Source organism: Triticum aestivum, chromosome 1B (assembly GCF_018294505.1).
Source record: "Triticum aestivum cultivar Chinese Spring chromosome 1B, IWGSC CS RefSeq v2.1, whole genome shotgun sequence".
Lineage (NCBI taxonomy): Eukaryota > Viridiplantae > Streptophyta > Magnoliopsida > Poales > Poaceae > Triticum > Triticum aestivum.
Genome location: NC_057795.1, coordinates 141,009,386 through 141,035,073, shown reverse-complemented (window position 1 = coordinate 141,035,073; position 25,688 = coordinate 141,009,386). Strand labels below are relative to the sequence as shown.

Sequence of the window (25,688 nt, the reverse complement as noted above, 5' to 3'; positions counted from 1 at the left end):
TTGGCATCATCAATGTTTAATAATATTTAATACTGGGTGTTGGTCGGTGGTTTATCCTCCTGTTTGAAAAAAGAAGAAGAGATGGAGCGGCCATAAAGGTCGGGAAGACTATTAGGCCCGGCCGAGCTAAACCATCAAGTACTTCGTGTAAGCCCAAGAGTCCAGTAAAAGTTACATGTTCTTCTTCCCTAAGGGCATCGCTTCATACTCCCTCCGTTTCTAAATAATTGTCTTTCTAGAGATTTCAATAAATGACTACATACGGAGAAAAATGAGTGAATCTACACTCTAAAACATGTCTACATACATCCGTATGTTGTAGTTCATTTGAGATGACTAGAAAGACAATTATTTGGGAACGGAGGGAGTATATTTTTTCGGTCCATCCATCCATGCCCTGTCCTAAAAATATCCGGCGCTTGAGCCCTAGCAAAGCGGTAGTAGCAGCAAATCCCCTCCTAAAAAGTGCGGTCGCCGGAGACGGAGGAGACAAAGTAGCCAGCTTCCCACCCTCAGGGAAGGCTTGCGGTCAGTGGGAAGCCGTTGATGTCAGCCTCCGCCATCGTCGCCAACAGGGCGAGCGGGTACCACCTTCTCACGGTCGATGGCTACTCCTGCACCAAGACTGTTCCCACCGGAGAACCCCTTAAGTCACACCAGTTGCCGCGTGCGGCCATCGCTGGCACATCGAATACTACCCCAACGGCCAAACATCGGAGTCAGCGGATCACCTGTCCCTTTTTCCGTGTCTCGATGACAACATTGTTGGCAGCACGGAGGTGAAAGCGCGCCACAATTTCTGGTTCGTCGACGCGGTGCAGAAGGAGGAAGTGCTGCCTTCATTCCCATCGGGGGCAGCTGTGAAGAACTACGTAGGCAGCTCTGGCTGGGGGACTTCAAACCCTGCCTAGCGCTCCGCTCCCCTGCCTAGCGCTCTGCGCCGGCCGCCACTCCGGCGCCGGCGGCCACCTTCGCGCCGCCCCCTATCTGGTGGCGGCACCCACCCCCGTCCCGTCGCTATGGCCTCTCGTGTCTCCCTCTCGGGCTCGCTCTCGTCGGGATCTGGCTCGTCGTCGCTGCTCCGGCCGAATCTGGCGCCTCCATCTTCCCCGGCGCCAACTCCCCGCCCAGATCCTCCCCCGTCCCCATCGGTGCTGCCGCGTCCCCTGCTGCTCTCCATCATCGTGCCGCCTGTCCTGGGCACGGCCTTTGGCCCGATTGTCCAGGGGGAGGCGGGTGGTCCGTCGCGTGTCTCTGCTCCGCGGCGGGCGGAGGAGGCTTGGCACACCAAGGTGCATCACCACCCACGGGCTCCGCTCGGCCGGGATCGGCGCCCAAGGAGCCGCCTTCCACCTGGTTGGCCTAGTGCACTGCCGGCCCCCTGTTCGCTGCCCTCCTCGTGCCTTCCGGTGGAGTTGCATGGTTCCTGCTACAACTGTGGAAGTGACAGGCACATCTCGGTGGACTGGTCAAACCCGCCCTTCTGCGTGCATTGCCATGGAGTTGGTCACAGCTCGCGCGGGTGCACCAGGCCGCGTAGTCCTTCTCCAGTGGATCAGCCTGTGCAGCCACCTGCTTTGCGCCATCGGGTTGAAGATGGCGCTTCCCCGTCGCCTCGGTGCTCTGCCTCTTTGCAGTCGCTTCCCCCGCCGCCGCCCGGCCCTCCACCTCCGGGTGCCGTTCGGCTTTGGAGTGATGTGGTGCGGCAGCCTGCCCAGGGCTCGCTGCAGGCCGTCATGCCGACTGCTGGGCCGGAGTTCTCGGTACCTTTTGGCCAGCACGAGCCGGCGCGGCCGGTGGCGGTGCCTGCCTAGGTGGAGCAGGATGACCAAGTGGAGGTTTGTTTCCTGGAGGCGTCCGATGACATATGGCAGATGGAGGAGGAGCTTGCTCGCGCCGTTCTGGTCACAGTGACTGGCAACAGGCCTACGGTGGATCTGGCGTCGGCGGCGGAGGCCTTACACGCCGCGTTCGATATCGGTCCGGCGGATATGTCCATCCAGTCATACTTCCCGGATGATTTCCTCGTGTTGTGCCGAGACCGAGCGATCCGCGATAGGATGGTCTGTGCAGGGCATGCGCGTTCCTCATGGTTCGAGCTCAATCTCCGGCCATGGAACAGGCAGGCGCAGGCGACGGCGGCTTCGTTGCCCTTCCTTGTCCCGGTCGCCCTGCGCGGCGTGCCTGCGCACGCTTGGAACCAGAGGGCGGCCAGTGTGATCTTGCGTGGTCTAGGATATGTCGTTGGTGTGGATGACAATACTGCTCGGCGCTTGGACATGGCGGACTTTCGAGTTTGGCTTCGTACGGACCGGCCGCGGAAGATTCCTCGACGCCGGCTGCTCTTCATCAACGAGCCAAGGCAGAACCTTTGGGCGGAGGAGATCGGCCGCCAGGTGCCTGCGGGACGGTGGGCCAAGACTCTCTGGTACCAGATCGACATCACCGTGCTTGCAGAGCCGGTGCTGGTGGACGCTGGAGATGTTGACGGCCGGCGACCTCCGCCTCCGCCTCCGCCGTCGCCACCGTCGCCTTCCTCTGGCAATGATGAGCATGTGCCTGGTTTTGGACTTCATCGGCCCGGGAGGGATTTGGCCGCTGGCATCTCCTCGGCCAGCACGGTGGGTTCATCCTCGTCGGCGGTGCCACCGCCGGCGGGGCGTCAGGTTCAAATTGCATCAGATATGGTCCGGTCTTCGGTCAGCAATAGCTGTGTGGGGGATGTCATTGGGTTGCATCCGCAACATACTTTTGGACTGGTTGCTGCTGTGGAGTGTTGCCAGCCAATCGGGGATCGGCCCGAGTCGCCTGTGGGTCCCTTCGCTGATCAGCCTATCTCCCCTGCCTCGGTCCAGTTGTTGAGATGGACCAGTGCTGACAGGCTTGGCTGTGCACCCAAGGTGGATAGGCCTGGGCATCTGGTACCTGCTGGGGGCCTGCGCGGTAGCGATTCCATCCTGATTGGCTCCTGCCGCATCACCCTGGTGGGCCTACTGGAGGAAGATAGTAGCAGCTTTTCTGGATATTCCTGGGCCTTGGAGTCGCTGTCTCACCAGTTGGATTGCAACGCGTGCGAGTATGGACAAAACAAACAAGTGGAGGCTATGGAAACCTTCCAAGTGTGCCGATCGGAGGAGAGTTGCACCCATGCAACATGCATGGTACGTAGCATGGAGCAGGGGAGTGAGCCAATGCATGCGCCCACTTCTACTGATGAACCTGAACATGGGCAGTTCCTGGGCATGCTGGACCATGTGACCGCTACTGCTGTTGAAGATGGGCTGGCCCTGGCCATGCCGCCACGGTCTGGTGGTGGCATGCTGATGCATGGCGATATCGAGAGCATGCGTGCTGAGATGTGCAAAACTCTCTCTCCAATCTTGCCGCTCCCGACCACTTGCACATATGTGGTGCAAACACCTAACCCGAGGAAGAAATGAAGATTGGATGGCACGCCAAGGAGGAGTGCGAGGCTGGCGAAGCACGGGGCATCCAAGCAACAGCAGGTGCTCATTAGGAAGCTCTGTTTGGTGCATGAAGGGGAGGTCATCTCGGAAGAAGCTCTAAGGATGTACGTGAATCTATTTTCCCGCCCGCTTTCGGACATGCACATCGCCGTTGTGCTCGCTTTATTCGGGTGGGAATCGCCGGCTGTGCCCCAGGAGGGGGTGGAGGTGTGTTAGCGCACACGCGAGTGGCTTGGTTGGTGTTTGTGATGAATGCGCAACCTTTGAGGATGATGGTGTGGAATGTCTGTGGGCTCAATGTGCCTACCCATCAGAACACGGTTTTTCAGGTGGTGACTCAGGCTTGTCCAGCCATTGTGTGTCTCCAAGAAACTAAATTGCATGATGTATCGCTAAACGTTGTATGGCAATGCCTCGGTGCTAAGTTTGAGAAGTTTTTCTATTTGCCTGCGTCCGGAACGCGCGGTGGAATCTTGGTGGCCTGGGATGCCACGATGACTCAACTCTCTAACCCACACTATACCAACCATACATTAACTGTGCTCGTTAAATGCCCTGAGGATGAGCAGCCCTGGTGGCTCACATGTGTGTATGGGCCACAAGAGGAGGATGAGAAGGTTGAGCTCCTACAAGACTTGGTGGATATTCGAGACCTACATGCGGGGCCTTGGCTCGTGGCCGGAGATTTCAATCTCATCACCTGTGAGGAGGATAAGAACAATGCCTTGATCAACCGAAGGATGATGGGAAGGTTTCACGCCAAACTTAACACCTTGGAACTCAAAGAGATTTATTTGAACGGCAGAAGATACACCTGGTCAAATGAACGAAGAGTGGCCACCTTGGAGAAGATTGATCACGTGTTCGTCTCAAATGACTGGGACGAGGCCTATCCAGCAAGTTCTCTTTCGGCTCTGGGCACGGCTGTGTCTGATCATTGCCCGTTGGTGCTAGATATGAATGTGAGTATCAATATAAAGAGCCATTTCAAATTTGAGTCATTTTGGACTCGAGCCGAGGGTTTCGTGATGTACTCAAGCTGGCTTGGTCCACCACACCTGCGGCCACCAATGACTATCTCATGCTGCATAACAAGTTGAGAGCAACTGCAGTGAGCCTCCAAAGGTGGAGTGACCGTTGGATCGGAAATGTGAAACTGCAAATAGCGATTGTGCTTGAAGTTATCAAACAACTTGACATCGCCATGGAGACAAGAGCACTATCTGATGCTGAGAGGGCGCTGAGGAAATGCCTAAAGAAAAAAGCTGTTGGGCTTGAGCTCTCTAGAGAGGACGATAGCGAGGCAACGATCAAGGCTGTTGCAACTGCGTGAGGGTGACAGAAACACTAGGCTCTTCCACCAACAAGCTAGTCATAGATAGAGAAATAATATCATGAGAACAGTGAAGCACAACGGCAACTTATACTCTGGGCAAGATGAGGTGGCATTGGCGGTGGACGCATACTTTGGTGCGGCTTTTGGTGCTCCGGAGGCTAGGTCACATGCTCTCAATCTGGATAGGTTGGGCCTGCCACACCTGGACTTAGAGCATTTGGAGAATCCATTTACGGCTGAGGAAGTGGAGAAGGTGATAAAGAGCATGCCCATGGATAAAGCTTCGGGACCGGATGGGTTCACCGGTAGATTCTATGCAACTTGCTGGGACATTATCAAGGTAGACTTCATGAAAGTGATGGACAGCTTTTACAAGGGGATATGAGAGGTTTGGACGCAATCAATAAGTCCCTCGTCTCACTTTTTCCCAAGAAGGAGGGGACTTTGGAGGTGAGCGATTTCCGGCCTATAAACCTTGTCCATGGGGCCATTAAGATTTTTGAGAAAGTTCTGGCTTGCCGGTTGGTGGAGGATCTTCCCAAGCTGGTTGGAAACCACCAGAGCGCATTTGTTAAGGGCAGATCGCTGCATGACAATTTCATGCTTGTGCAGAGCATGGCATGCCGATTGCATGCTTTGAGGAGTTCAACTGTGCTGCTCAAGCTAGATATATCAAAACCATTCGACTCCGTTCAGTGGCCTTTCCTTATTGAGGTTTTGCATCAAATGGGCTTCGGGCCAAGGTGGAGGTCTTGGATATGCGGGATACTTGCAACATCGACCACCAACATCATTGTAAATGGTGATCCGGGAGACACGATCTACAACTGTAAAGGGTTGCGGCAGGGCGACCCGATCTCCCCAATGCTCTTCATTCTAACAACGGAGCCCCTGCAAAGGATGTTCGAGCTGGCTATGGGTAGAGGAGTGCTATCACCCCTGACGCATGTTGTTATGAGGAAGCGCCTATCTATCTTTGCTGACGACGTGGTATTATTTGTCAAGCCGAATCCAATGGACCTGGAGGTGTGTAAGTCTCTGTTTGAGCTATTTGGGGAGGCAGCAGGGCTGAAAATCAACATGCGCAAATCTACGGCCCTACCTATCAGGTTCTCCAAGGAGGAGATTGCAATGGCATGCAATGAGTTGCAATGCCCCTTGGGATCATTTCTGATTAAGTATCTTGGGCTACCATTATCGCTAAGAAAGCAATGAGCGACGCAGCTGCGGTTTTTGGTGGATCACATGGCAAATCAACTTCCTAAGTGGAAGGCAACTCTTATGCCTAAAAGTGGACGATTAACTCTTGTGCAGTCTGTCCTATGTGCCATGCCGATCCACGCTATGATGGCTTTGGACCTCCCTGCAAAAACTATCACGACAATGAACAAGATTTGTCGGGGTTTCTTATGGTGCCAAAGAGCTGAGGCAAACGGTGGCAATTGTGCTATTGCATGGGACTTGGTGTGTATGCCGAAGTGGGCAGGTGGTTTAGGGCTGCCAAATCTAAGATGGATGAATATCGCCATGCAAGCTCGTTGGCCATGGCTCAAGAGGACTGATGAGTCCAGACCCTGGAATGAATTCAGAATCAAAGTTGCGGAAGAAGCAAACATGTTGTGCCAGGCAACCATGAGGAGTAACATGCGGTCGGGACGAACAACACTCTTTTGGGAGGACCGATGGCTACATGGACAGAGAATCCAGGAGTTAGCACCACGAGTCTATGATCTTGTGCCACCCCGCACTCGGAAGTTGAGGGTGGTCAGTACGGCCATGGAAGACGGGTCTTGGGCGATGGACATTAGCCCCAACTTTGGACCTGAGACCTTGCATGAGTTTCTAGCACTATGGCAGGTGGTCAATGGTTGGGAACTTTCTGACGAGGCGCCGGATGAGATATCATGGTCGTGGGACAATAATGGGCAGTTCTCTGTGAAATCGGCATATGCGGCTGGTTTTTGGGGTCGGGAGGTGATCCCAACGGCGGACCTGACATGGAAATCACGTGCTCTGATGCAATGCAGGTTTTTCACATGGCTGGCCATGAAGGATAGATGCAGGACCTCGGATCGTCTTGCACGCAGAGGTCTACCTCTCCAGGCTGCATGTCCTTTTTGCGATCAAGAGGAGGAGACGATCAATCATGTACTACTCACGTGTGTTTTTTCTCGGATAGTTTGGGCAACGATCTTTGTTGCGTTGGGGACACCGAGTTGGATCCCTACTGCCCAAGACTCGCTGGTAGAGTGGGCTGTCGACAAGCATGGATCGAACAATGTCAGCATGAAGGATCTTCGCACCATCTTCACGCTGACTTGGTGGGAGTTGTGGAAGCATAGAAATGCCATTGTCTTCGAGGGCGCGCAGCCTTCCGTCGAGCAGCTGCTGAGAAAGGTGTGTTCGGAGGGTTCCACTTGGTCCTCCGCTGGGTTATTGAAAGGGAATGTAATGCCCTTCTTTGCTAGGGTAGAGAGGTGGGTGAGTGATGAGGATTAGCATGTAATAACAATCCTGTAAACTATGGTGGAGGCACTCTTGGCCTTTCTTCTTTAATATATGATATGCACACTCGTGCATATTCGAGAAAAAAAAAGTTCATCAAAAGGGAAGCCTTTGAGAAATCCAAGCATCTCAAGGATGATTCCTTCACAATCAGGTGTGACATTGTTGTCATCAACGGGTTCTCCGCCAAGATGGTCGAGGCTGCTGCCCCAAAGTTTGTTTCCCCGCCCCCGTCCTACCTGAGCAAGCACCTCGGTGTTCTCCTTAAGACCGAGAAGGGTGGCGATGTGGTGTTTCGGGTTGGCAGTGAGACGTTCGCCGCACACCGATGCGTGATCGCCTCCCGATCGCCGGTATTCAGTGCGGAGCTCTTCAGCGCAATGAAGGAGGGTGGCACATCCAGAGTCATACACATAGATGACATATAGGCTCAGGTGTTCAAGGCGTTGCTCTATTTCGCCTACACCGACAAGATACTAGAGACAAAAGAAGAAGATGAAGATACCATGTTCCAGCATCTACTTGTCGTGGCAGACAGGTATGACATGCAGAGGCTAAAGCTGGTGTTGATAGTCTAATTTGGATCTAGCTTGAGGGGTTGCCCAGATTATTTAGTTTTGGTGATTAAGCTAATGGTTTGAGAATTCACACATGATTTCAAGTACAGAGGCTAGGTGCAGCAGGCTGGATGGAACAGAATTGTGTGTTAGAGCTCACACATGGAGAGAAAGAAGGAAAGAGGCCTGGTTTGGAAAACTGGAGATGGAAAAGATTTTGCATAATCAGCTATTCTGCCAAAACAGAGCTAATATGGAAAGTTTACTAGTATTGGGCTGATAACCCACAAGTGTAGGGGATCGCAACAGCTTTCGAGGGTAGAGTATTAAACCCAAATTTATTGATTCGACACAAGGGGAGCCAAAGAATATTCTCAAGTATTAGCAGTTGAGTTGTCAATTCAACCACACCTGAATAAGTTATTATCTACAACAACGTATTTAGTAGCAAAGTAATATGATAGTAGTGGTAACGGTAACAAAAGAGTAACAAAAGCAAAAGTAATATTTTTGGTGTTTTGTAGTGATTGTAACAGTAACAACGGGAAAGTAAATAAGCGTAAACCAGTATATGGAAAGCTCATAGGCATTGGATCGGTGATGGATAATTATGCCGGATGCGGTTCGTCATGTAACAGTCATAACATAGGGTGACACAGAACTAGCTCCGGTTCATCAATGTAATGTAGGCATGTATTCCGAATATAGTCATACGTGCTTATGGAAAAGAACTTGCATGACATCTTTTGTCCTACCCTCCCGTGGCAGCGGGGTCCTAACGGAAACTAAGGGATATTAAGGCCGCCTTTTAATAGAGTTCCGGACCAAAGCATTAGCACATAGTGAATACATGAACTCCTTAAACTATGGTCACCACCGGGAGTGGTCCCGATTATTGTCACTTCGGGGTTGTCGGATCATAACACATAGTAGGTCACTATAGACTTGCAAGATAGGATCCAGAACACACATATATTCATGAAAACATAATAGGTTCAGATCTGAAATCATGGCACTTGGGCCCTAGTGACAAGCATTAAGCATAGCAAAGTCATAGCAACATCAATCTCAGAACATAGTGGATACAAGGGATCAAACCCTAACAAAACTAACTCGATTACATGATAGATCTCATCCAACCCATCACCGTCCAGCAAGCCTATGGTGGAATTACTCACGCACGGCGGTGAGCATCATGAAATTGGTGATGGAGGATGGTTGATGATGATGACGACGACGAATCCCCCTCTCCGGAGCCTCGAATGGACTCCAGATCAGCCCTCCCGAGAGGTTTTAGGGCTTGGCGGCGGCTCCGTATCGTAAAACGCGATGATTTCTTCTCCTTGATTTTTTTTCTCCCCAAAAGCAAATATATAGAGTTGGAGTTGGCGTCGGAGGAGCTCCAGGGGGGCCACGAGGTAGGGGGGCGCGACCTAGGGGGCCGCGACCCCCACCCTCGTGGACAGGGTGTGGGCCCCCTGGTTTTCATCTTTGGCGAGGATTTTTTATTATTTTTAACTAGACGTTCCGTGGAGTTTCAGGTCATTCCGAGAACTTCTGTTTGTGCACATAAATAACACCATGGAAAGTGTGCTGAAAACAACGTCAGTCCGGGGTTAGTTCCATTCCAATCATGCAAATTAGAGTCCAAAACAAGGGCAAAAGTGTTTGGAAAAGTAGATATGACGGAGACGTATCAACTCCCCCAAGCTTAAACCTTTGCTTGTCCTCAAGAAATTCAGTTGACAAACTGAAAGTGATAAAGAAAAAGTTTTACAAACTCCGTTTGCTCTTATTGTTGTAAATATGTAAAGCCAGCATTCAAGTTTTCAGCAAAGATTATGACTAACCACATTTGCAATAACTCCTAGGTCTCACGTTTACTCATATCAATAGCGTAATCAACTAGCGAGCCATAATAATAAATCTCAGATGACAACACTTTCTCTAAACAATCATAATATGGTATAACAAGATGGTATCTCGCTAGCCCTTTCTGAGACCGCAAAACATAAATGCAGAGAACCTTTAAAGATCAAGGACTGGCTAGACATTGTAATTCATGGTAAAAGAGATCCAGTCATAGTCATACCCAATATAAATTAATAGTAATGAATGCAAATGACAGCTGCGCTCTCCAGCTAGTGCTTTGTATAAGAGGGTGATGACTCAACATAAAAGTAAATAGATAGGCCCTTCGCAAAGGGAATCAGGGATTTGTAGAGGTGCCAGAGCTCGGTTTTGAAATAGAGATAAACAATATTTTGATCAGCATACTTTCATTGTCAACATAACAACTAAGAGATGGCGATATCTTCCATGCTACACACATTATAGGCGGTTCCTAAACAGAATGGTAAAGTTTATACTCCCCCTCCACCAACAAGCATCAATCCAAGACTTGCTCGAAACAATGAGTGTCTCCAACTAGCAACAGTCCCAGGGGGAGTTTTGTTTGCAATTAATTTTGAGTTAGTTCGCATAAAGCATGGGACTGGGCATCCCGGTGACCAGCCATTTTCTCATGAGTGAGGAGCGGAGTCCACTCCTCTTGAGAATAACCCGCCTAACATGGAAGATAAGGGCAGCCCTAGTTGATACATGAGCTATTCGAGCATACAAAATAGAATATTTATTTGAAGGTTTAGAGTTTGGCACATACAGATTTACTTGGAACGGCAGGTAGATACCGCATATAGGAAGGTATAGTGGACTCATATGGAATAACTTTGGGGTTTAAGGGATTGGATGCACAAGCAGTATTCCCTCTTAGTACAAGTGAAGGCTAGCAAAAGACTGGGAAGCGACCAACTAGAGAGCGACAACAGTCATGAACATGCATTAAAATTAATAAACATTGGATGCAAGCATGGATAGGATATAATTCACCATGAACATAAATATCATGAAGGCTATTGTTGATTTGTTTCAACTACATGTGTGAACATGTGCCAAGTCAAGTCACTTAAATCATTCAAAGGATGATACCACCCCATCATACCACATCACAACCATTTCAATAGCATGTTGGCACGCAAGGTAAACCATTATAACTCATAGCTAATCAAGCATGGCACGAGCAACTATGATCTCTAATTGTCATTGCAAACATGTTTATTCATAATAAGCTGAATCAAGAATGATGAACTCATCATATTTACAAAAACAAGAGAGGTTGAGTTCATACCAGCTTTCTCATCTCAGTCAGTCCATCATATATCATCATAATTGCCTTTCACTTGCACGGCCGAACGAACTGAATAATAATAAGAGTGCACGTGCATTGGACTAAGCTGGAATCTGCGAGCATTCAAAAAATAGGAGAAGACAAGGCAGTATGGGCTCTTGGTTAAATCAACAATAATGCATATAAGAGCCACTTCAACAATTTAATCATGGTCTTCTCCTATCGACCCCCAAAGAAAAGAAAAGAAATAAAACTATTTACACGGGAAAGCTCCCAACAAGCAAAAGAAGAACGGGAAATATTTTTGGGTTTTATTTTTAATTATTACTACTACATCAAGAAAGGTAAACTAGCTAGAAGCTATTACTAAATTTTTTTGGTTTTTCTTAAGGTTTAACAAACACACAAGAAGAAAGCAGGAAAAAGAAAATAAACTAGCATGGATATTACAATGAAAGAGTATGAGCACCGACATCTAGCAATGAGTGTGTGTAAACATAAATGTAATGTCTGTGGGAAATACTTACTCCCCCAAGCTTAGGCTTTTGTCCTAAGTTGGTTCATTGCGAGTGATGGCCTGGCAAATACCCGTAGGTGTAGTTGGGGTCGTACTGTGATGCAGCGGCTATCGCCGCTTGAGCTGCAGCATGGCATCGGGCTGCCTCCGCTCTCCTTTCGTACTCATATGCCTCCTCTCTAGTAATAATATATCTTCGTTTTGCCTGATAATCAAAGAAGGCAGGAGCAGGGAGAGTAATACGGACAACACACCGTTTGTCAAAGATTAGTCGATACAAGAGAGGTGATCCATTCCTCTCGATAAACTGGTGAGAGACCATAGAATTAAAATCTAAATAAGTAGGAGGCAACTCAATATCATCCTCACGAACGTCCACCTCAAGAAAATTAGCTAAGCGGGTTGCATAAATTCCTCCAAAGAAATCTCCATTATATCTATTATGATGCAACCTATGTGCTACAATAGCTCCCAGATGATAAGATTGGTCTCCTAACACAGCACTCCTAAGAATACTGAGGTCAGGCACACACATATGACATGCTTCATCCTTAGCAGTTATGCACCTACCAATGAAGAGAGCAAAATAATGTATAGCAGGAAAGTGAATGCTCCCTATGGTAGCTTGTGTTATATCTCTAGATTCCCCTACAGTTATACCAGCAAGAAAATCTCTAAATTCAGATTTACGGGAATCACTAGCACTACCCCATTGTGCAAGTTTGCAAGCAAAAGTAAAATCCTCTAAGTCCATGGTACAAGATTTGTCATAAAGATCAAACATGACAGTTGGAGAATTACGTGAAGATGCAAATTCAAACCTCCTCACAAATGAACTAGTGAATTGATAGTACTGTGGGCATTTGTCTGCCTCAAAGCTCACGAGATCGGCGTTACGCAAATATGCGTTAAATTCCTCTTTGATTCCCGCTCGATCCATAAAATTTTCTGAAGGCCATTCACAGGGCCGCACTGGAGCATCCCTTGGGGGCTCCTCATCAGCATCACGCATTGCAAGTCTGGGTCCTTGCTTCCTTGAAGAACCACCTTGGAACATTTTTCTAAGCATATTGCTTCCTCTGAAAAATTTCTGAAATTTTTAGTAACTTCAAACAAAAGTGAGCCAAGCTCAACAAAATTGATAGCAACTACTCCTACAAGTGCGTAGAGCCTATATCAAGCATTAGAACTACTTGGAACCATATAAATTTGACATGCAAGCTCAAGAACATGGTCACCTATGCAGCACAAATTTGCAGTGAATAAAGCACTAGAGCAAAAACTAATTGGACCAATGGAGGAGTCACATACCAAGGAACAATCTCCCCAAGAAGTTTTGTGAGAGGTGCTTTGAGCAAGGAGATCGAAAATCGCGGCAAAGTGAGCTAGAACTCGTGCTTGAAGCAGCTATTCGTGTTTCTGGGAGGAAGAAGAAGTGGATGGGTGCAGGAATAAGTGGAGGAGGGCCACCATGGGCCCACGAGGCAGGGGGCGCGCCCTGGGGGTAGGGCGTGCCCTCCACCCTCGTGGCCAGGTGGCAGCTCCCCCCGTGGTGTTTTCAGTACCATAAATCCTCAAATATTCCAGAAGAAATCATATTAAATTGGCATGGCATTTGGAGGACTTTTATTTTTGGGGTATTTTTATATTGCACGGATAAATCAGAAAACAGACAGAAAAATACTATTTTTACTTTATTTCAACTAAATAACAGAAAGTATAAAGAGGGTACAGAAGGTTGTGCTTCTAGTTTCATCTGTCTCATGCTCATCAAAAGGAATCCACTAACAAGGTTGATCAGGTCTTGTTAACAAACTCATTCCGAATAACATGGAACCGGAGAAATTTCGAATAACACTATGTTACCTCAACGGGGATATGCACATCCCCTATAATAAGAATATCATATTTCTTCTTGACAGTAGGAAGAGGAAATTCAAAACCTCCAAAATAATCGATGGAATTTTTCCAATAGAGTTGATACTATGAACTTGAGGTTGTTTCCTCGGAAAGTGTACCGTATGCTCATTACCATTAACATGAAAAGTGACATTGCCTTTGTTGCAATCAATAACAGCCCCTGCAGTATTCAAAAAGGTCTTCCAAGAATAATAGACATACTATCGTCCTCGGGAATATCAAGAATAACAAAGTCCGTTAAAATAGTAACGTTTGCAACCACAACAGGCACATCCTCACAAATACCGACAGGTATAGCAGTTGATTTATCAGCCATTTGCAAAGAAATTTCAGTAGGTGTCGACTTATTCAAATCAAGTCTACGATATAAAGAGAGAGGCATAACACTAACACCGGCTCCAAGATCACATAAAGCAGTTTTAACATAATTTCTTTTAATGGAGCATGGTATAGTGGGTACTCCTGGATCTCCAAGTTTCTTAGGTATTCCACCCTTAAAAGTATAATTAGCAAGCATGGTGGAAATCTCAGCTTCAGGTATCTTTCTTTTATTTGTAACAATATCTTTCATATATTTAGCATCAGGATTCATTTGAGCATATCAGTCAATCGCATACGCAAAAAGATAGGTCTAATCATTTCAGCAAAGCGCTCAAAATCCTCATCATCCTTTTTCTTGGATGGTTTGGGAGGAAAAGGCATGGGTTTCTGAACCCATGGTTCTCTTTCTTTACCATGTTTCGTAGCAACAAAGTCTCTCTTATCATAACGTTGATTCTTTGATTGTGGGTTATCAAGATCAACAGCAAGTTCAATTTCTACATCATTATCATTACTAGGTTGAGCATCATCATGAATATCATCATTAACATTTTCATTAGGTTCATGTTCATTACCAGATTGTGTTTCAGCATCAGACATCGAGATATCATTTGGATTATCAAGTGTTTCAGCAATAGGTTCGCTAGAAGTTTGCAAAGTCCTATTATTTTTCTTTTTCTTCCTTTTAGAAGAACTAGGTGCATCAATATTATTTCTCTGAGAATCTTGCTCAATTCTCTTAGGGTGGCCTTCAGGATACAAAGGTTCCTGAGTCATTCTACCAGTTCTAGTAGCCACTCTAATAGCATAATCATTTTTCTTACTATTCATTTCATTGAGCAAATCATTTTGAGCTTTAAGTACTTGTTCTACTTGAGTGGTAACCATAGAAGCATGTTTGCTAACAAGTTTAAGTTAACCTCTAATATTAGCCATATAGTCACCCAAGTGTTTAATCATATAAGCATTTTGTTTTAATTGTCTACCAAAATAAGCATTGAAATCTTCTTGCTTAAACTTAAAGTTATCAAACTCATCCAAGCATTGGCTAGCAATTTTAGTAGGAGGGATTTCAGCTCTATCATATCTATAGAGAGAATTTACCTTTACTACCTGTGTCGGGTTATCAGGATCAGGAGGTTATTCAATAGGTAATGGATTAAGATCATGTGTTTCTTCAACAGGCGGTAAATTAAGACCATGTATTTCTTCAATAGGAGGTAAATTCTTAACATCTTCGGCTTTAATACCTTTTTATTTAATAGATTTCTTTGCCTCTTGCATATCTTCAGGACTGAGAAATAGAACACCTCTCTTCTTCGGAGTTGGTTTAGGAATAGGCTCGGTAATTGGAGCAGGAGCTGGCTCAGGAAGTGCCCAATTATTTTCATTTGTCAACATATTATTCAATAAAATTTCAGCTTCATCCGGTGTTCTTTCCCTGAAAAGAGAACCAGCACAACTATCCAGGTAATCTCTGGAAGCATCGGTTAGTCCATTATAAAAGATATCAAGTATTTCATTTTTCTTAAGAGAATGATCAGGCAAAGCATTAAGTAACTTGAGAAGCCTCCCCCAAGCTTGTGGGAGACTCTCTTCTTCAATTTGCACAAAGTTGTATATTTCCTTTAAAGCAGCTTGTTTCTTATGAGCAGGGAAATATTTAGCAGAGAAGTAATAAATCATATCCTGGGGACTACACACACAACCAGGATCAAGAGAATTAAACCATATCTTAGCATCACCCTTTAATGAGAACGGAAATATTTTAAGGATATAAAAGTAGCGAGATCTCTCATCGTTAGTGAATAGGGTGGCTATATCATTTAATTTAGTAAGATGTGCCACAACAGTTTCAGATTCATAGCCATGAAAAGGATCAGATTCAACCAAAGTAATTATATCAGGATCAACAGAGAAAGTAGCGAGATCTCTCATCGTTGGTGAACAGGGTGGCTATATCATTTAATTTAGTAAGATGTGCCACAACAGTTTCAGATTCATAGCCATGAAAAGGATCAGATTCAACCAAAGTAATTATATCAGGATCAACAGAGAATTCATAATCCTTATCGGCAACACAAATAGGTGAAGTAGCAAAAGCAGGGTCAGGTTTCATTCTATCTCTAAGAGATTCCTTACTCCATTTAACTAATAGCCTCTTAAGCTCAGATCTACCTTTGCAGGCAAAAATAGATGTAGAAGCTTCCATATCAAAAACATAACCCTCAGGAATAACAGGCGTATCTTCATCATCACTTTCATCAATATATTCAGTATCAATAATTTCTTTCTCTTTAGCCCTAGCAATTTGTTCATCAAGAAATTCACTAAGGGGCACAGTAGTATCAAGCGTAGAAGTAGTTTCATCATAAGTATCATGCATAGCATAAGTGGCATCATCAATAACATGCGACATATCAGAACGAATAGCAGAATAAGGTTTAGGTGTCGCAAGCTTACTCAAAACAGAAGGTGAATCAAGTGCAGAGCTAGATGGCAGTTCCTTACTTCCCCTCATAGTTGAGGGACAAATTGTTGTCTTAGCGTCTTTCAAGTTCTTCATAGTGTCCAGCAGATATAAATCCCAAGTGACTCAAAGAATAGAGCTATGCTCCCCGGCAACCACACCAGAAATTAGTCTTGATAACCCACAAGTGTAGGGGGTCGCAATAGCTTTCGAGGGTAGAGTATTCAACCCAAATTTATTTATTCGACACAAGGGGAGCCAAAGAATATTCTCAAGTATTAGCAGTTGAGTTGTCAATTCAACCACACCTGGATAACTTAGTATCTACAGCAAAGTATTTAGTAGCAAAGTAATATGATAGTACTGGTAACGGTAACAAAAGAGTAACAAAAGCAAAAGTAATATTTTTGGTGTTTTGTAGTGATTGTAACAGTAACAACGGGAAAGTAAATAAGCGTAAACCAGTATATGGAAAGCTCGTAGGCATTGGATCGGTGATGGATAATTATGCCGGATGCGGTTCGTCATGTAACAGTCATAACATAGGGTGACACAGAACTAGCTCCAATTCATCAATGTAATGTAGGCATGTATTCCGAATATAGTCATACGTGCTTATGGAAAAGAACTTGCATGACATCTTTTGTCCTACCCTCCCGTGGCAGCGGGGTCCTAACGGAAACTAAGGGATATTAGGGCCTCCTTTTAATATAGTGCCGGACCAAAGCATTACCACATAGTGAATACATGAACTCCTCAAACTATGGTCATCACCAGGAGTGGTCCCGATTATTGTCACTTCGGGGTTGCCGGATCATAACACATAGTAGGTGACTATAGACTTGCAAGGTAGGATCAAGAACACACATATATTCCTGAAAACTTAATAGGTTCAGATCTGAAATCATGGCATTCGGGCACTAGTGACAAGCATTAAGCATAGCAAAGTCATAGCAACATCAATCTTGGAACATAGTGGATACTAGGGATCAAACCCTAACAAACCTAACTCGATTACATGATAGATCTCATCCAACCCATCACCGTCCAGCAAGCCTACGATGGAATTACTCACGCACGGCGGTGAGAATCATGAAATTGGTGATGGAGGATGGTCGATGATGACGACGGTGATGAATCCCCCTCTCCGGAGCCCCAAACGAACTCTAGATCAGCCCTCCCGAGAGGTTTAGGGCTTGGCGGCGGCTCCGTATCATAAAACGTGATGATTTCTTCTCCTTGGTTTTTTTCTCCCCGAAAGCAAATATATAGAGTTGGAGTTGGCGTCGGAGGAGCTCCAGGGGGCCCACGAGGTAGGGGCGCGCCCTGGGGGGGCGCCCCCACCCTCGTGGACAGGGTGTGGCCCCCCTGGTCTTCATCTTTGGCGAGGATTTTTTATTATTTTTAACTAGACGTTTCGTGGAGTTTCAGGTAATTCCGAGAACTTTTGTTTCTGCACATAAATAACACCATGGAAAGTCAGCTGAAAACAGCGTCAGTCCGGGGTTAGTTTCATTCAAATCATGCAAATTGGAGTCCAAAACAAGGGCAAAACTGTTTGGAGAAGTAGATACGACGGAGACGTATCATGGGCCCAGGCTGATGCTTCTACAGAAAGATTAGGAAAAGCCTTTTGGCTTATGTGCCAAGGAAATAGCACGTCAGGAGTCCTACTCCAATTTGCCAAAGGCCAGGCATACCCTTATATATGTGGGTATATGGCCGATTAAAAAATCAATCGATCCTTTCACAACCTTATGTTACTTTTTCTCCTACGCTCTTTAATTTCCAGCACCTAGCTCGTAGCTTCTGCTGAGCCCTAGCAAACCTAGGGTTTGGCTCATCTTTGCCGTTTTGCATTGAAAAACGGTCGGTTTACCTCCACGAAAGCGAGGAATCAGTGCTGCTGCGTGGATAAATTTCCCGCAGCAACACAATTGGTGACTCCGCTAGGGACGAAGAAGAGGAACACAATGAGCACCGACCCCAAGGACGGAAGTGATCTCAACCCCAACAACATCATCGTTGTCACACTTGAGGATCTTCCTGAGGATGAACGGCAGAAACTTGAAAAGGAGCTTGAGGAAGAGAGGGTGGAAAAGTTGAAGCAGAAATTGGCAGGCTTCCAAAGGCAAGAAATGGCGTCATCCAGAAGATAGCTACAGCAAGTCATCCTGTTGGGGTAAGTAAAACTGCTTGTACAGAAGAGATTGCACATCTAATTGATGCATCTGTAGCTAGTAAATACGACAAACAAATGACAGATATGGCATGCACGATTACTGAATCTGTAGTTAGCAAATTTGATGAGTTCAGAGAGCAATTTAATAAGGATATTCAGATCAGCTTGCCTCGTCAAATTCGTTCAATGGTGCTACAGGCCAATGATGAACGTTATGAGAAATAGCCGGCGCATCCAGAAAATAGTAGGTTCACTAATGTACCTAACCCTATGCATACACCCGTTGCAGTACCCAATGTTGTGCAGCCCCACATCTCGTTAAGCAATAACCAAAGTGGTCATAATTACATTGGCAATTCGGCCAATAATTTTGTACCTACTGCTGCTACTCCTGCTCTGACTTCGGTTCCACAAAATTTCAGCAGCAATAACCAAAGTGTTGGCTTTAATTCCAATCTGCAGCAACCCTACTATCAAACAGTAGCATATAGCACACCACCCTTGCCACCTATTGTTACCGGGGTTCCTTACGGGCCGGTGCCAGATGCGTGTTTTAATGGTTCTCTGTAGCAAATGTATCATGCTCATACTTCTTTGTCAGAGTTACCGCCACGTACTTATGGTGCATCTATGCCACAAGCTAGTTCTCCGCAGCCTACCAAAAATTTTAAGGATCAACTTGCTAATATACTTAGAGAATTTGGCTTGGAACCTAAGGGTAGAGCACGCGCATATCAAAAACCCTACCCTTAATATTTCGACACAACACCTTATCCTCGTGGGTTTAGAATTCCAGATTTTGTTAAGTTCACAGGAGAAGATGGTAGATCAACCTTTGAGCATGTAGGACAATTTTTAGCACAATGCAGTGAAGTTGGTACATCAGATATTTTTAGAGTGAAATTATTTCCTTTGTCTTTATCTGGTACTGCATTTACTTGGTTTACATCGCTTGGTCCTAACTCTATTACAACATGGGCTCAATTGGAACAGAAATTTCATGAGTACTTTTATTGTGGTGAAACCGAACTTAGACTTTTAGATTTGACAATGGTTAAGCAAAAACACAATGAATATGTTTATGATTATATTAAAAGATTTAGAGATGTCAAAAACTGATGCTTCAGTTTGACCATAGCCGAAAAAGATTTAGCTGATCTTGCCTTTTCGGGTTTGCTTGCTCATATTAGAGATAAATTGGAAGGGCAAGAATTTTCAGATGTTAACCAAGTTTTGCAAAAGGCTTGGGCACAGGAAAACCGTGCTAAAGAAGTTAAACCATACAGCCGGTTTAGGGATAATAAGAACAAAGACAAGGAAAAACCTACGGTTAATGTTGTAGAGCATGATAGTGATTCGGCTAGTGAAGATGGTGTTGATATATGTATGGCCGAATGGGTTCGAGCACCTAGTCAAAACCTTTTGCATGTGCTGCCCTGAAACCCACACCAGCTAAAAGAGAGGAAATCAAATATACTTTTGATGTTAGTAAGTGTGACAAGATTTTTTGATGTTAGTCAGAAAAGATTAGTAATGATGCATTGCAGCAACAGGGGCCTGATACATTGCAGCAAGAGGAGATTCCAGAAAAAGAAAGCAACTCACATGCTGATTTGAGGCCCAATATGCAGAAAGATGGGACCGCTAGCACAACTGATCAATACAGAATTTTTTTCAGCCAAAGACAGAATGTTTGCTCCCCAAGCAGCAGCACATCAGTACGGACCGAGGAACTCGGGGAGCAGCAAAATTAGGTCAGTGGCACCAGGAACTAAACCAAAGCTTCGATGGTGCCCAACGGGGCTCACACATACTCAAAAAAGAAGGGTGCAACGGCTGCAGGCATTGGAAATTAGAGAGGAACTAGCTGAGAAGAAGCGCGACGAGTGGTTCAATAAAGATAAACCAATGGTGCCTTTGAATATGACTTGGAAAGAGAAACGCATCGCAAGGGAGGAAGGCAACATTGCTGATGACATGGTCATGGATGGAAACTCTGGGGATAAAGAAGATATGCCTACAGATATGGACATTAATATGGTATTTGAGCTGCCTGCTGAATTTCATGCGCCTAAGGCTGAAGAGGCTGAAGTTGCAGAGCTTGTTCTTGGCCACAAAAGTGTTACATTTGAGAAACCAGAGAAGCACGGACAACACCTAAAGCCTTTGTTTATCAAGGGTCACATTGATGGTAAGCCTATTGGTCGCGTGCTTGTTGATGGCGGAGCCGGTGTTAATATCATGCATTTTTTGGTTTCTTCTAAATTGGGCCGAAAAGAGGAAGAACTAATGAAAATCAATATGGGACTTAGTGGGTTCTCAGGAGACTTGTCTGAAGCTAAGGGTGTTATTTCTATGGAGCTCACGGTTGGGAGCAAAACATTGCTGACTGCTTCTTCGTTGTTGATGTCAAAGGCCGATATAATATTCTTTTGGGGTGTGATTGGATTCATGCAAATTGTTGCATCCCTTCTACTCTGCATCAATGTTTGATTCAATGGGTTGATGATGATGTTGAAGTAGTTGAGGTGGATAATTCGGCCTGCATTGCTTTGGCTGAGGCTCCGGTTGATTGGCAACACGGTGAGATGCGATGCTTGACGGGTAGAGATTTATCAGATTATGATTATATTAGTATTGGCAGAGATAGTTTTGTTCATGTACACGCACAGCCGGCTAGTGTAGCTCGGCTTCAATGAATAAGGAAGATAGTGTTAAATGGATGCAAAGGCATGTTGAGGAGTATCGTTCAGGAAAGAATGATATGCATGAAGCTATTGAGGATTTCGATGACATGGAGAAGCTTGGACAAGGATTCTCATCGGCTGACCCACTTGAGGAAGTTGATATTGGTGATGGAAGTGTCCCTAGACCTACATTTATTAATGCTAATATGGGGGGGCGATCAGAGAGGAAAGGTATGTGAATTACTTAGGGAATTTGTTGATTGCTTTGCTTGGAATTATATTGAGATGCCCGGTTTGAGTAGGGACTTAGTTGAACACATATTGCCTATTAAATCTGATTTTAGGCCGCATAAACAGCCCCTTAGGCGATTCAATCCTAGTATATATGACCGCATCAAAGATGAAATTGATCGGTTGTTAAAAGCTCGGTTTATTCGGCCGTGTAGATATGCGGAATGGATTTCTAATATTGTTCCTGTTGAAAAGAAGAATGCTGATAAGATTAGAGTATGTATTGATTTTAGGGATTTGAATAAGGCTACCCCTAAAGATGAATATCCTATGCCTATTTCCGACATGTTGATTAACAATGCTTCTGGACATAAAGTGATCAGTTTTTTAGATGGTAATGCTGGTTATAATCAGATATTTATGGCCAAAGAAGATATGTTTAAGACTGCTTTTCGATGCCCTGGTTTTATTGGTTTATTTGAGTGGAATGTTATGACTTTTGGATTGAAGAATGCCGAAGCTACATACCAACGTGCTATGAATCAGATTTTTCATGATCTTCTAGGCATCGTATTAGAAATATATATTGATGTAGTTGTTAAATCGGATGGGTTTGATCATCATTTAGCCGATTTTCGATTAGCTTTTGAAAGAATGCGTCGGTATGGGCTGAAAATGAATCCACTCAAATGTGCTTTCGGTGTGTCGGCTGGTAAGTTCTTAGGTTTTGTAATTCACAAGCATGGCATAGAGATTGATCCTAAGAAGGTAGAGGAAATCAGAAAATTGGAGGAGCCCACATGTAAAAGGGATGTGCATAAATTGTTAGGAAAAATTAATTACTTGAGACGATTCATATCTAACCTTGCGGGAAAAATTGAATCGTTTATTCCTTTACTTCGGTTAAAACATGAAGCCGAATTCACTTGGGGGAAGAACAGCGAGAGGCTTTTAATAATATAAAACGGTATTTGTCAAGTCCTCCGGTGCTTCGAGCACCCAAGTCTGGTGTGCCGTTCAGGTTATACATTGCCGCACAAGACAAGGTGATCGGCTCAGTTTTAGCACAAGAGAACGGCGGGAAGGAGTACATCATTGCATACTTGAGCCGACGCTTGCTTGACGCTGAGAGTCGGTACGTGTTTATTGAAAAATCATGTTTATCTTTATATTATGCATGTACAAAATTTCGGCCATATTTACTTTATAATACATGTGTAGTAGCTTGCCAAGCCGACATAATTAAATATATGCTGCAGCAGCCGATTCTTAGTGGTAGGATTGGAAAATGGGCTTATGCACTAATAGAATATGACTTGGCATATGAATCGTTGTGTGCTATGAAAGGTCAAGTCATCGCTGATTTTATTGTTGATCATAGGATTAAGGATGAAGAAGATATTAATTATGTTAGTGTGTGCCCGTGGAAATTTTATTTTGATGGATCGGTTTGTAGGGAGGGACAAGGCATCGGTAATGTTTTAATTTCACCAAACAATGTCGTTTATGAAACATCAGTCTGTTTGGAATATCCTTGTACAAATAACCAAGCTGAATATGAAGCTTTGTTGTTTGGTTTACAAAATTTAGTAGATATGGGTGTAAAGGATATAGAGGCTTTTGGAGATCCACTTCTGGTAGTCCGGCAAATTGGTGGTGAATTTCAATGTTTTGATGGATTATTAAACAGCTATTTAGACCGATGTTTAGATATAATTAAGTCTCTCAATACTTTCACTATCAGTCATATACCTAGGGAAGAGAATTCTAGAGCTAATTGCTTAGCGTAGCAAGCATCCGGATACCAAATCAGCAGGGGAAAGTTTTTCATATTAGAGAAACCGATGCTAGATGCTGTTAATAGTAATGCTGATCTGTTGGCTATTAATTTGCTAAAAGATGTAGCAGGTCCTTGCTCAATCCAGCAGCAAATAGTATATGGCAAAGAAGATTCGGTGCAGGAGTCATAAATAACCGAATCAGCAGCTAATTTAGAACCAAGTGATTGGAGAATTTCTCTGATTAATCATCTAAAGGATCCTGGGCAAACAAGAGATAGAAAAATTCGGCGACAAGCTTTAAAATATACTTTGCTAGATAGTGAGTTGTACCGTCGAACAATAGATGGATTACTTTTAAAGTGCTTAGGTCCTGATCAGTCAAGAGTAGCTATGGGTGAAGTACATGAAGGGCTATGCGGAACACATCAGTCGGCTCATAAGATGCAATGGTTATTGAAAAGAGCAGGTTTTTATTGGTCGGCGATGTTAGGGGACTGTTTTCGCTATTATAAAGGGTGTGAAGAATGCTAGAAATTTGGAAATGTTCAATTGGCACCTGCAGCTATGATGCATCCCATTATTAAGCCATGGCCGTTTAGAGGATGGGATTTAGATTTTATTGGTCAAATATATCCTGCTTCATCTAAAGGTCATCGCTTCGTCCTAGTAGCTACAGAATATTTTACCAAATGGACTGAAGCAATTCCTTTAAGAAATATGACCCATAAGGACGTGATTAATTTTGTTTTGGAGCATATTATTCACAGATTCGGTATTCCTCAAACTTTGACTACTGATCAAGGTTCTTCTTTTATGTCTCATAAATTTCATGAGTTTGCCGAATCTTTTAGAATTAAATTGTTAAATCGTCGCCTTATTATGCTCAAGCTAATGGACAGGCCGAATCTAGCAATAAAACTTTAATTAAACTTATAAAGAAAAAAATTAAGGAGCATCCAAGAAAGTGGCATGAAGTGCTTTCGGAGGCTTTATGGGCTCATCGGATATCTAAGCATGGAGCAACTCAAGTGACACCATATGAGTTAGTGCATGGACAGGAAGCAGTGTTACCTGTAGAGGTTAATTTGCAAGCTCTTAGAGTAGCCACACAAAATGATTTGTCAGCTATAGACTATAATAATTTGATGCTGGATAGAATTGATGATGTTCCAGAAGAAAGATTAAGAGCCTTGCAGGAAATTGAAAAAGAAAAGTTAAGAGTAGCTAAGGCTTATAACAAAAGGGTGAGGGAAAATCGTTTCAAATAGGAGACTTGGTGTGGAAAACGATTTTGCCTGTTGGAACTAGGAACAATAAATTCGGCAAGTGGTCACCGAGTTGGGAAGGTCCGTATAAGGTTGTAGAGATTGTTCCTGGAAATTCATATTTTGTACAATCTTTGCAAGGGGAAAAGTTGCCCAAAGTTCCCAATGGCAAATATTTGAAGAAGTAATATCCTAGCATGTGGCAAGAAGCTTGATGGCACTATATGGCCGATATGATTTTAGATATCACCCTAAACAAAATTTGGCCGATGTGTTATTTAGACATCGCCCTAAGCAGTTGATATGGCTGGTGAAGCGGTTGACATCGTCCTAAGACATTGCCATGGTGTTTTTGGTAAATAAAATTACACCCAAAAACAGGGGGCATGTGTTGATAGTCTAATTTGGATCTGGCTTGAGGGGTTGCCCAGATTATTTAGTTTTGGTGGTTAAGCTAATGGTTTGAGAATTCACACATGATTGCAAGTACAGAGGCTAGGTGCAGCAGGCTGGATGGAACAGAATTGTGTGTTAGAGCTCACACATGAAAAGAAAGAAGGAAAGAGGCCTGGTTTGGAAAACTGAAGATGGAAAAGATTTTGCATAATCAGCTATTCTGCCAAAACGGAGCTAATATGGAAAGTTTACTAGTATTGGGCCCAGGCTGATGCTTCTACAGAAAGATTAGGAAAAGCCTTTTGGCTTATGTGCCAAGGAAACAGCACGTCAGGAGTCCTACTCCAATTTACCAAAGGCCAGGCATACCCTTATATATGTGGGTATATGGCCGATTGAAAAATCAATCAATCCTTTCACAACCTTACGTTACTTTTTCTCCTACGCTCTTTACTTTCCAGCACCTAGCTCGTAGCTTCTGCCCAGCCCTAGCAAACCTAGGGTTTGACTCATCTTTGCCGTTTTGCATGAAAAACGGTTGGTTTACCTCCACGAAAGCGAGGAATCAGTGCTGTTGCGCGGATCAATTTCCCGTAGCAACAGCTGGTTTGCGGGGAAAGGCTATGCGGGTACATCGATGTAGGCACAGTTGCGACCATCATGGCTCTCGCTGATCAGCACCACTGTGTTGGGCTGAAGAAGGCATGCTTTGATTTCCTCAGCTCCCCTGCAAACTGGAGGGCAGTTGTGGCCACTGAAAGCTTCCAGCGTGTGTATATCAGCTGTCCTTCTGTTGTGATGAAGCTGATTGGCATGCCCTCGGCAGAGTGATGCCCAGTATTTTGGCAATGCTAATAGTTCATGGT

The 25,688-nt window shown here is 44.7% G+C and overlaps 1 pseudogene; it reads left to right on the top strand.

Annotated features, from left to right (window-relative positions):
- Positions 1-546: 546 nt before the first annotated feature.
- On the top strand, positions 547-25,688 carry LOC123088272 (BTB/POZ and MATH domain-containing protein 1-like; annotated as a pseudogene).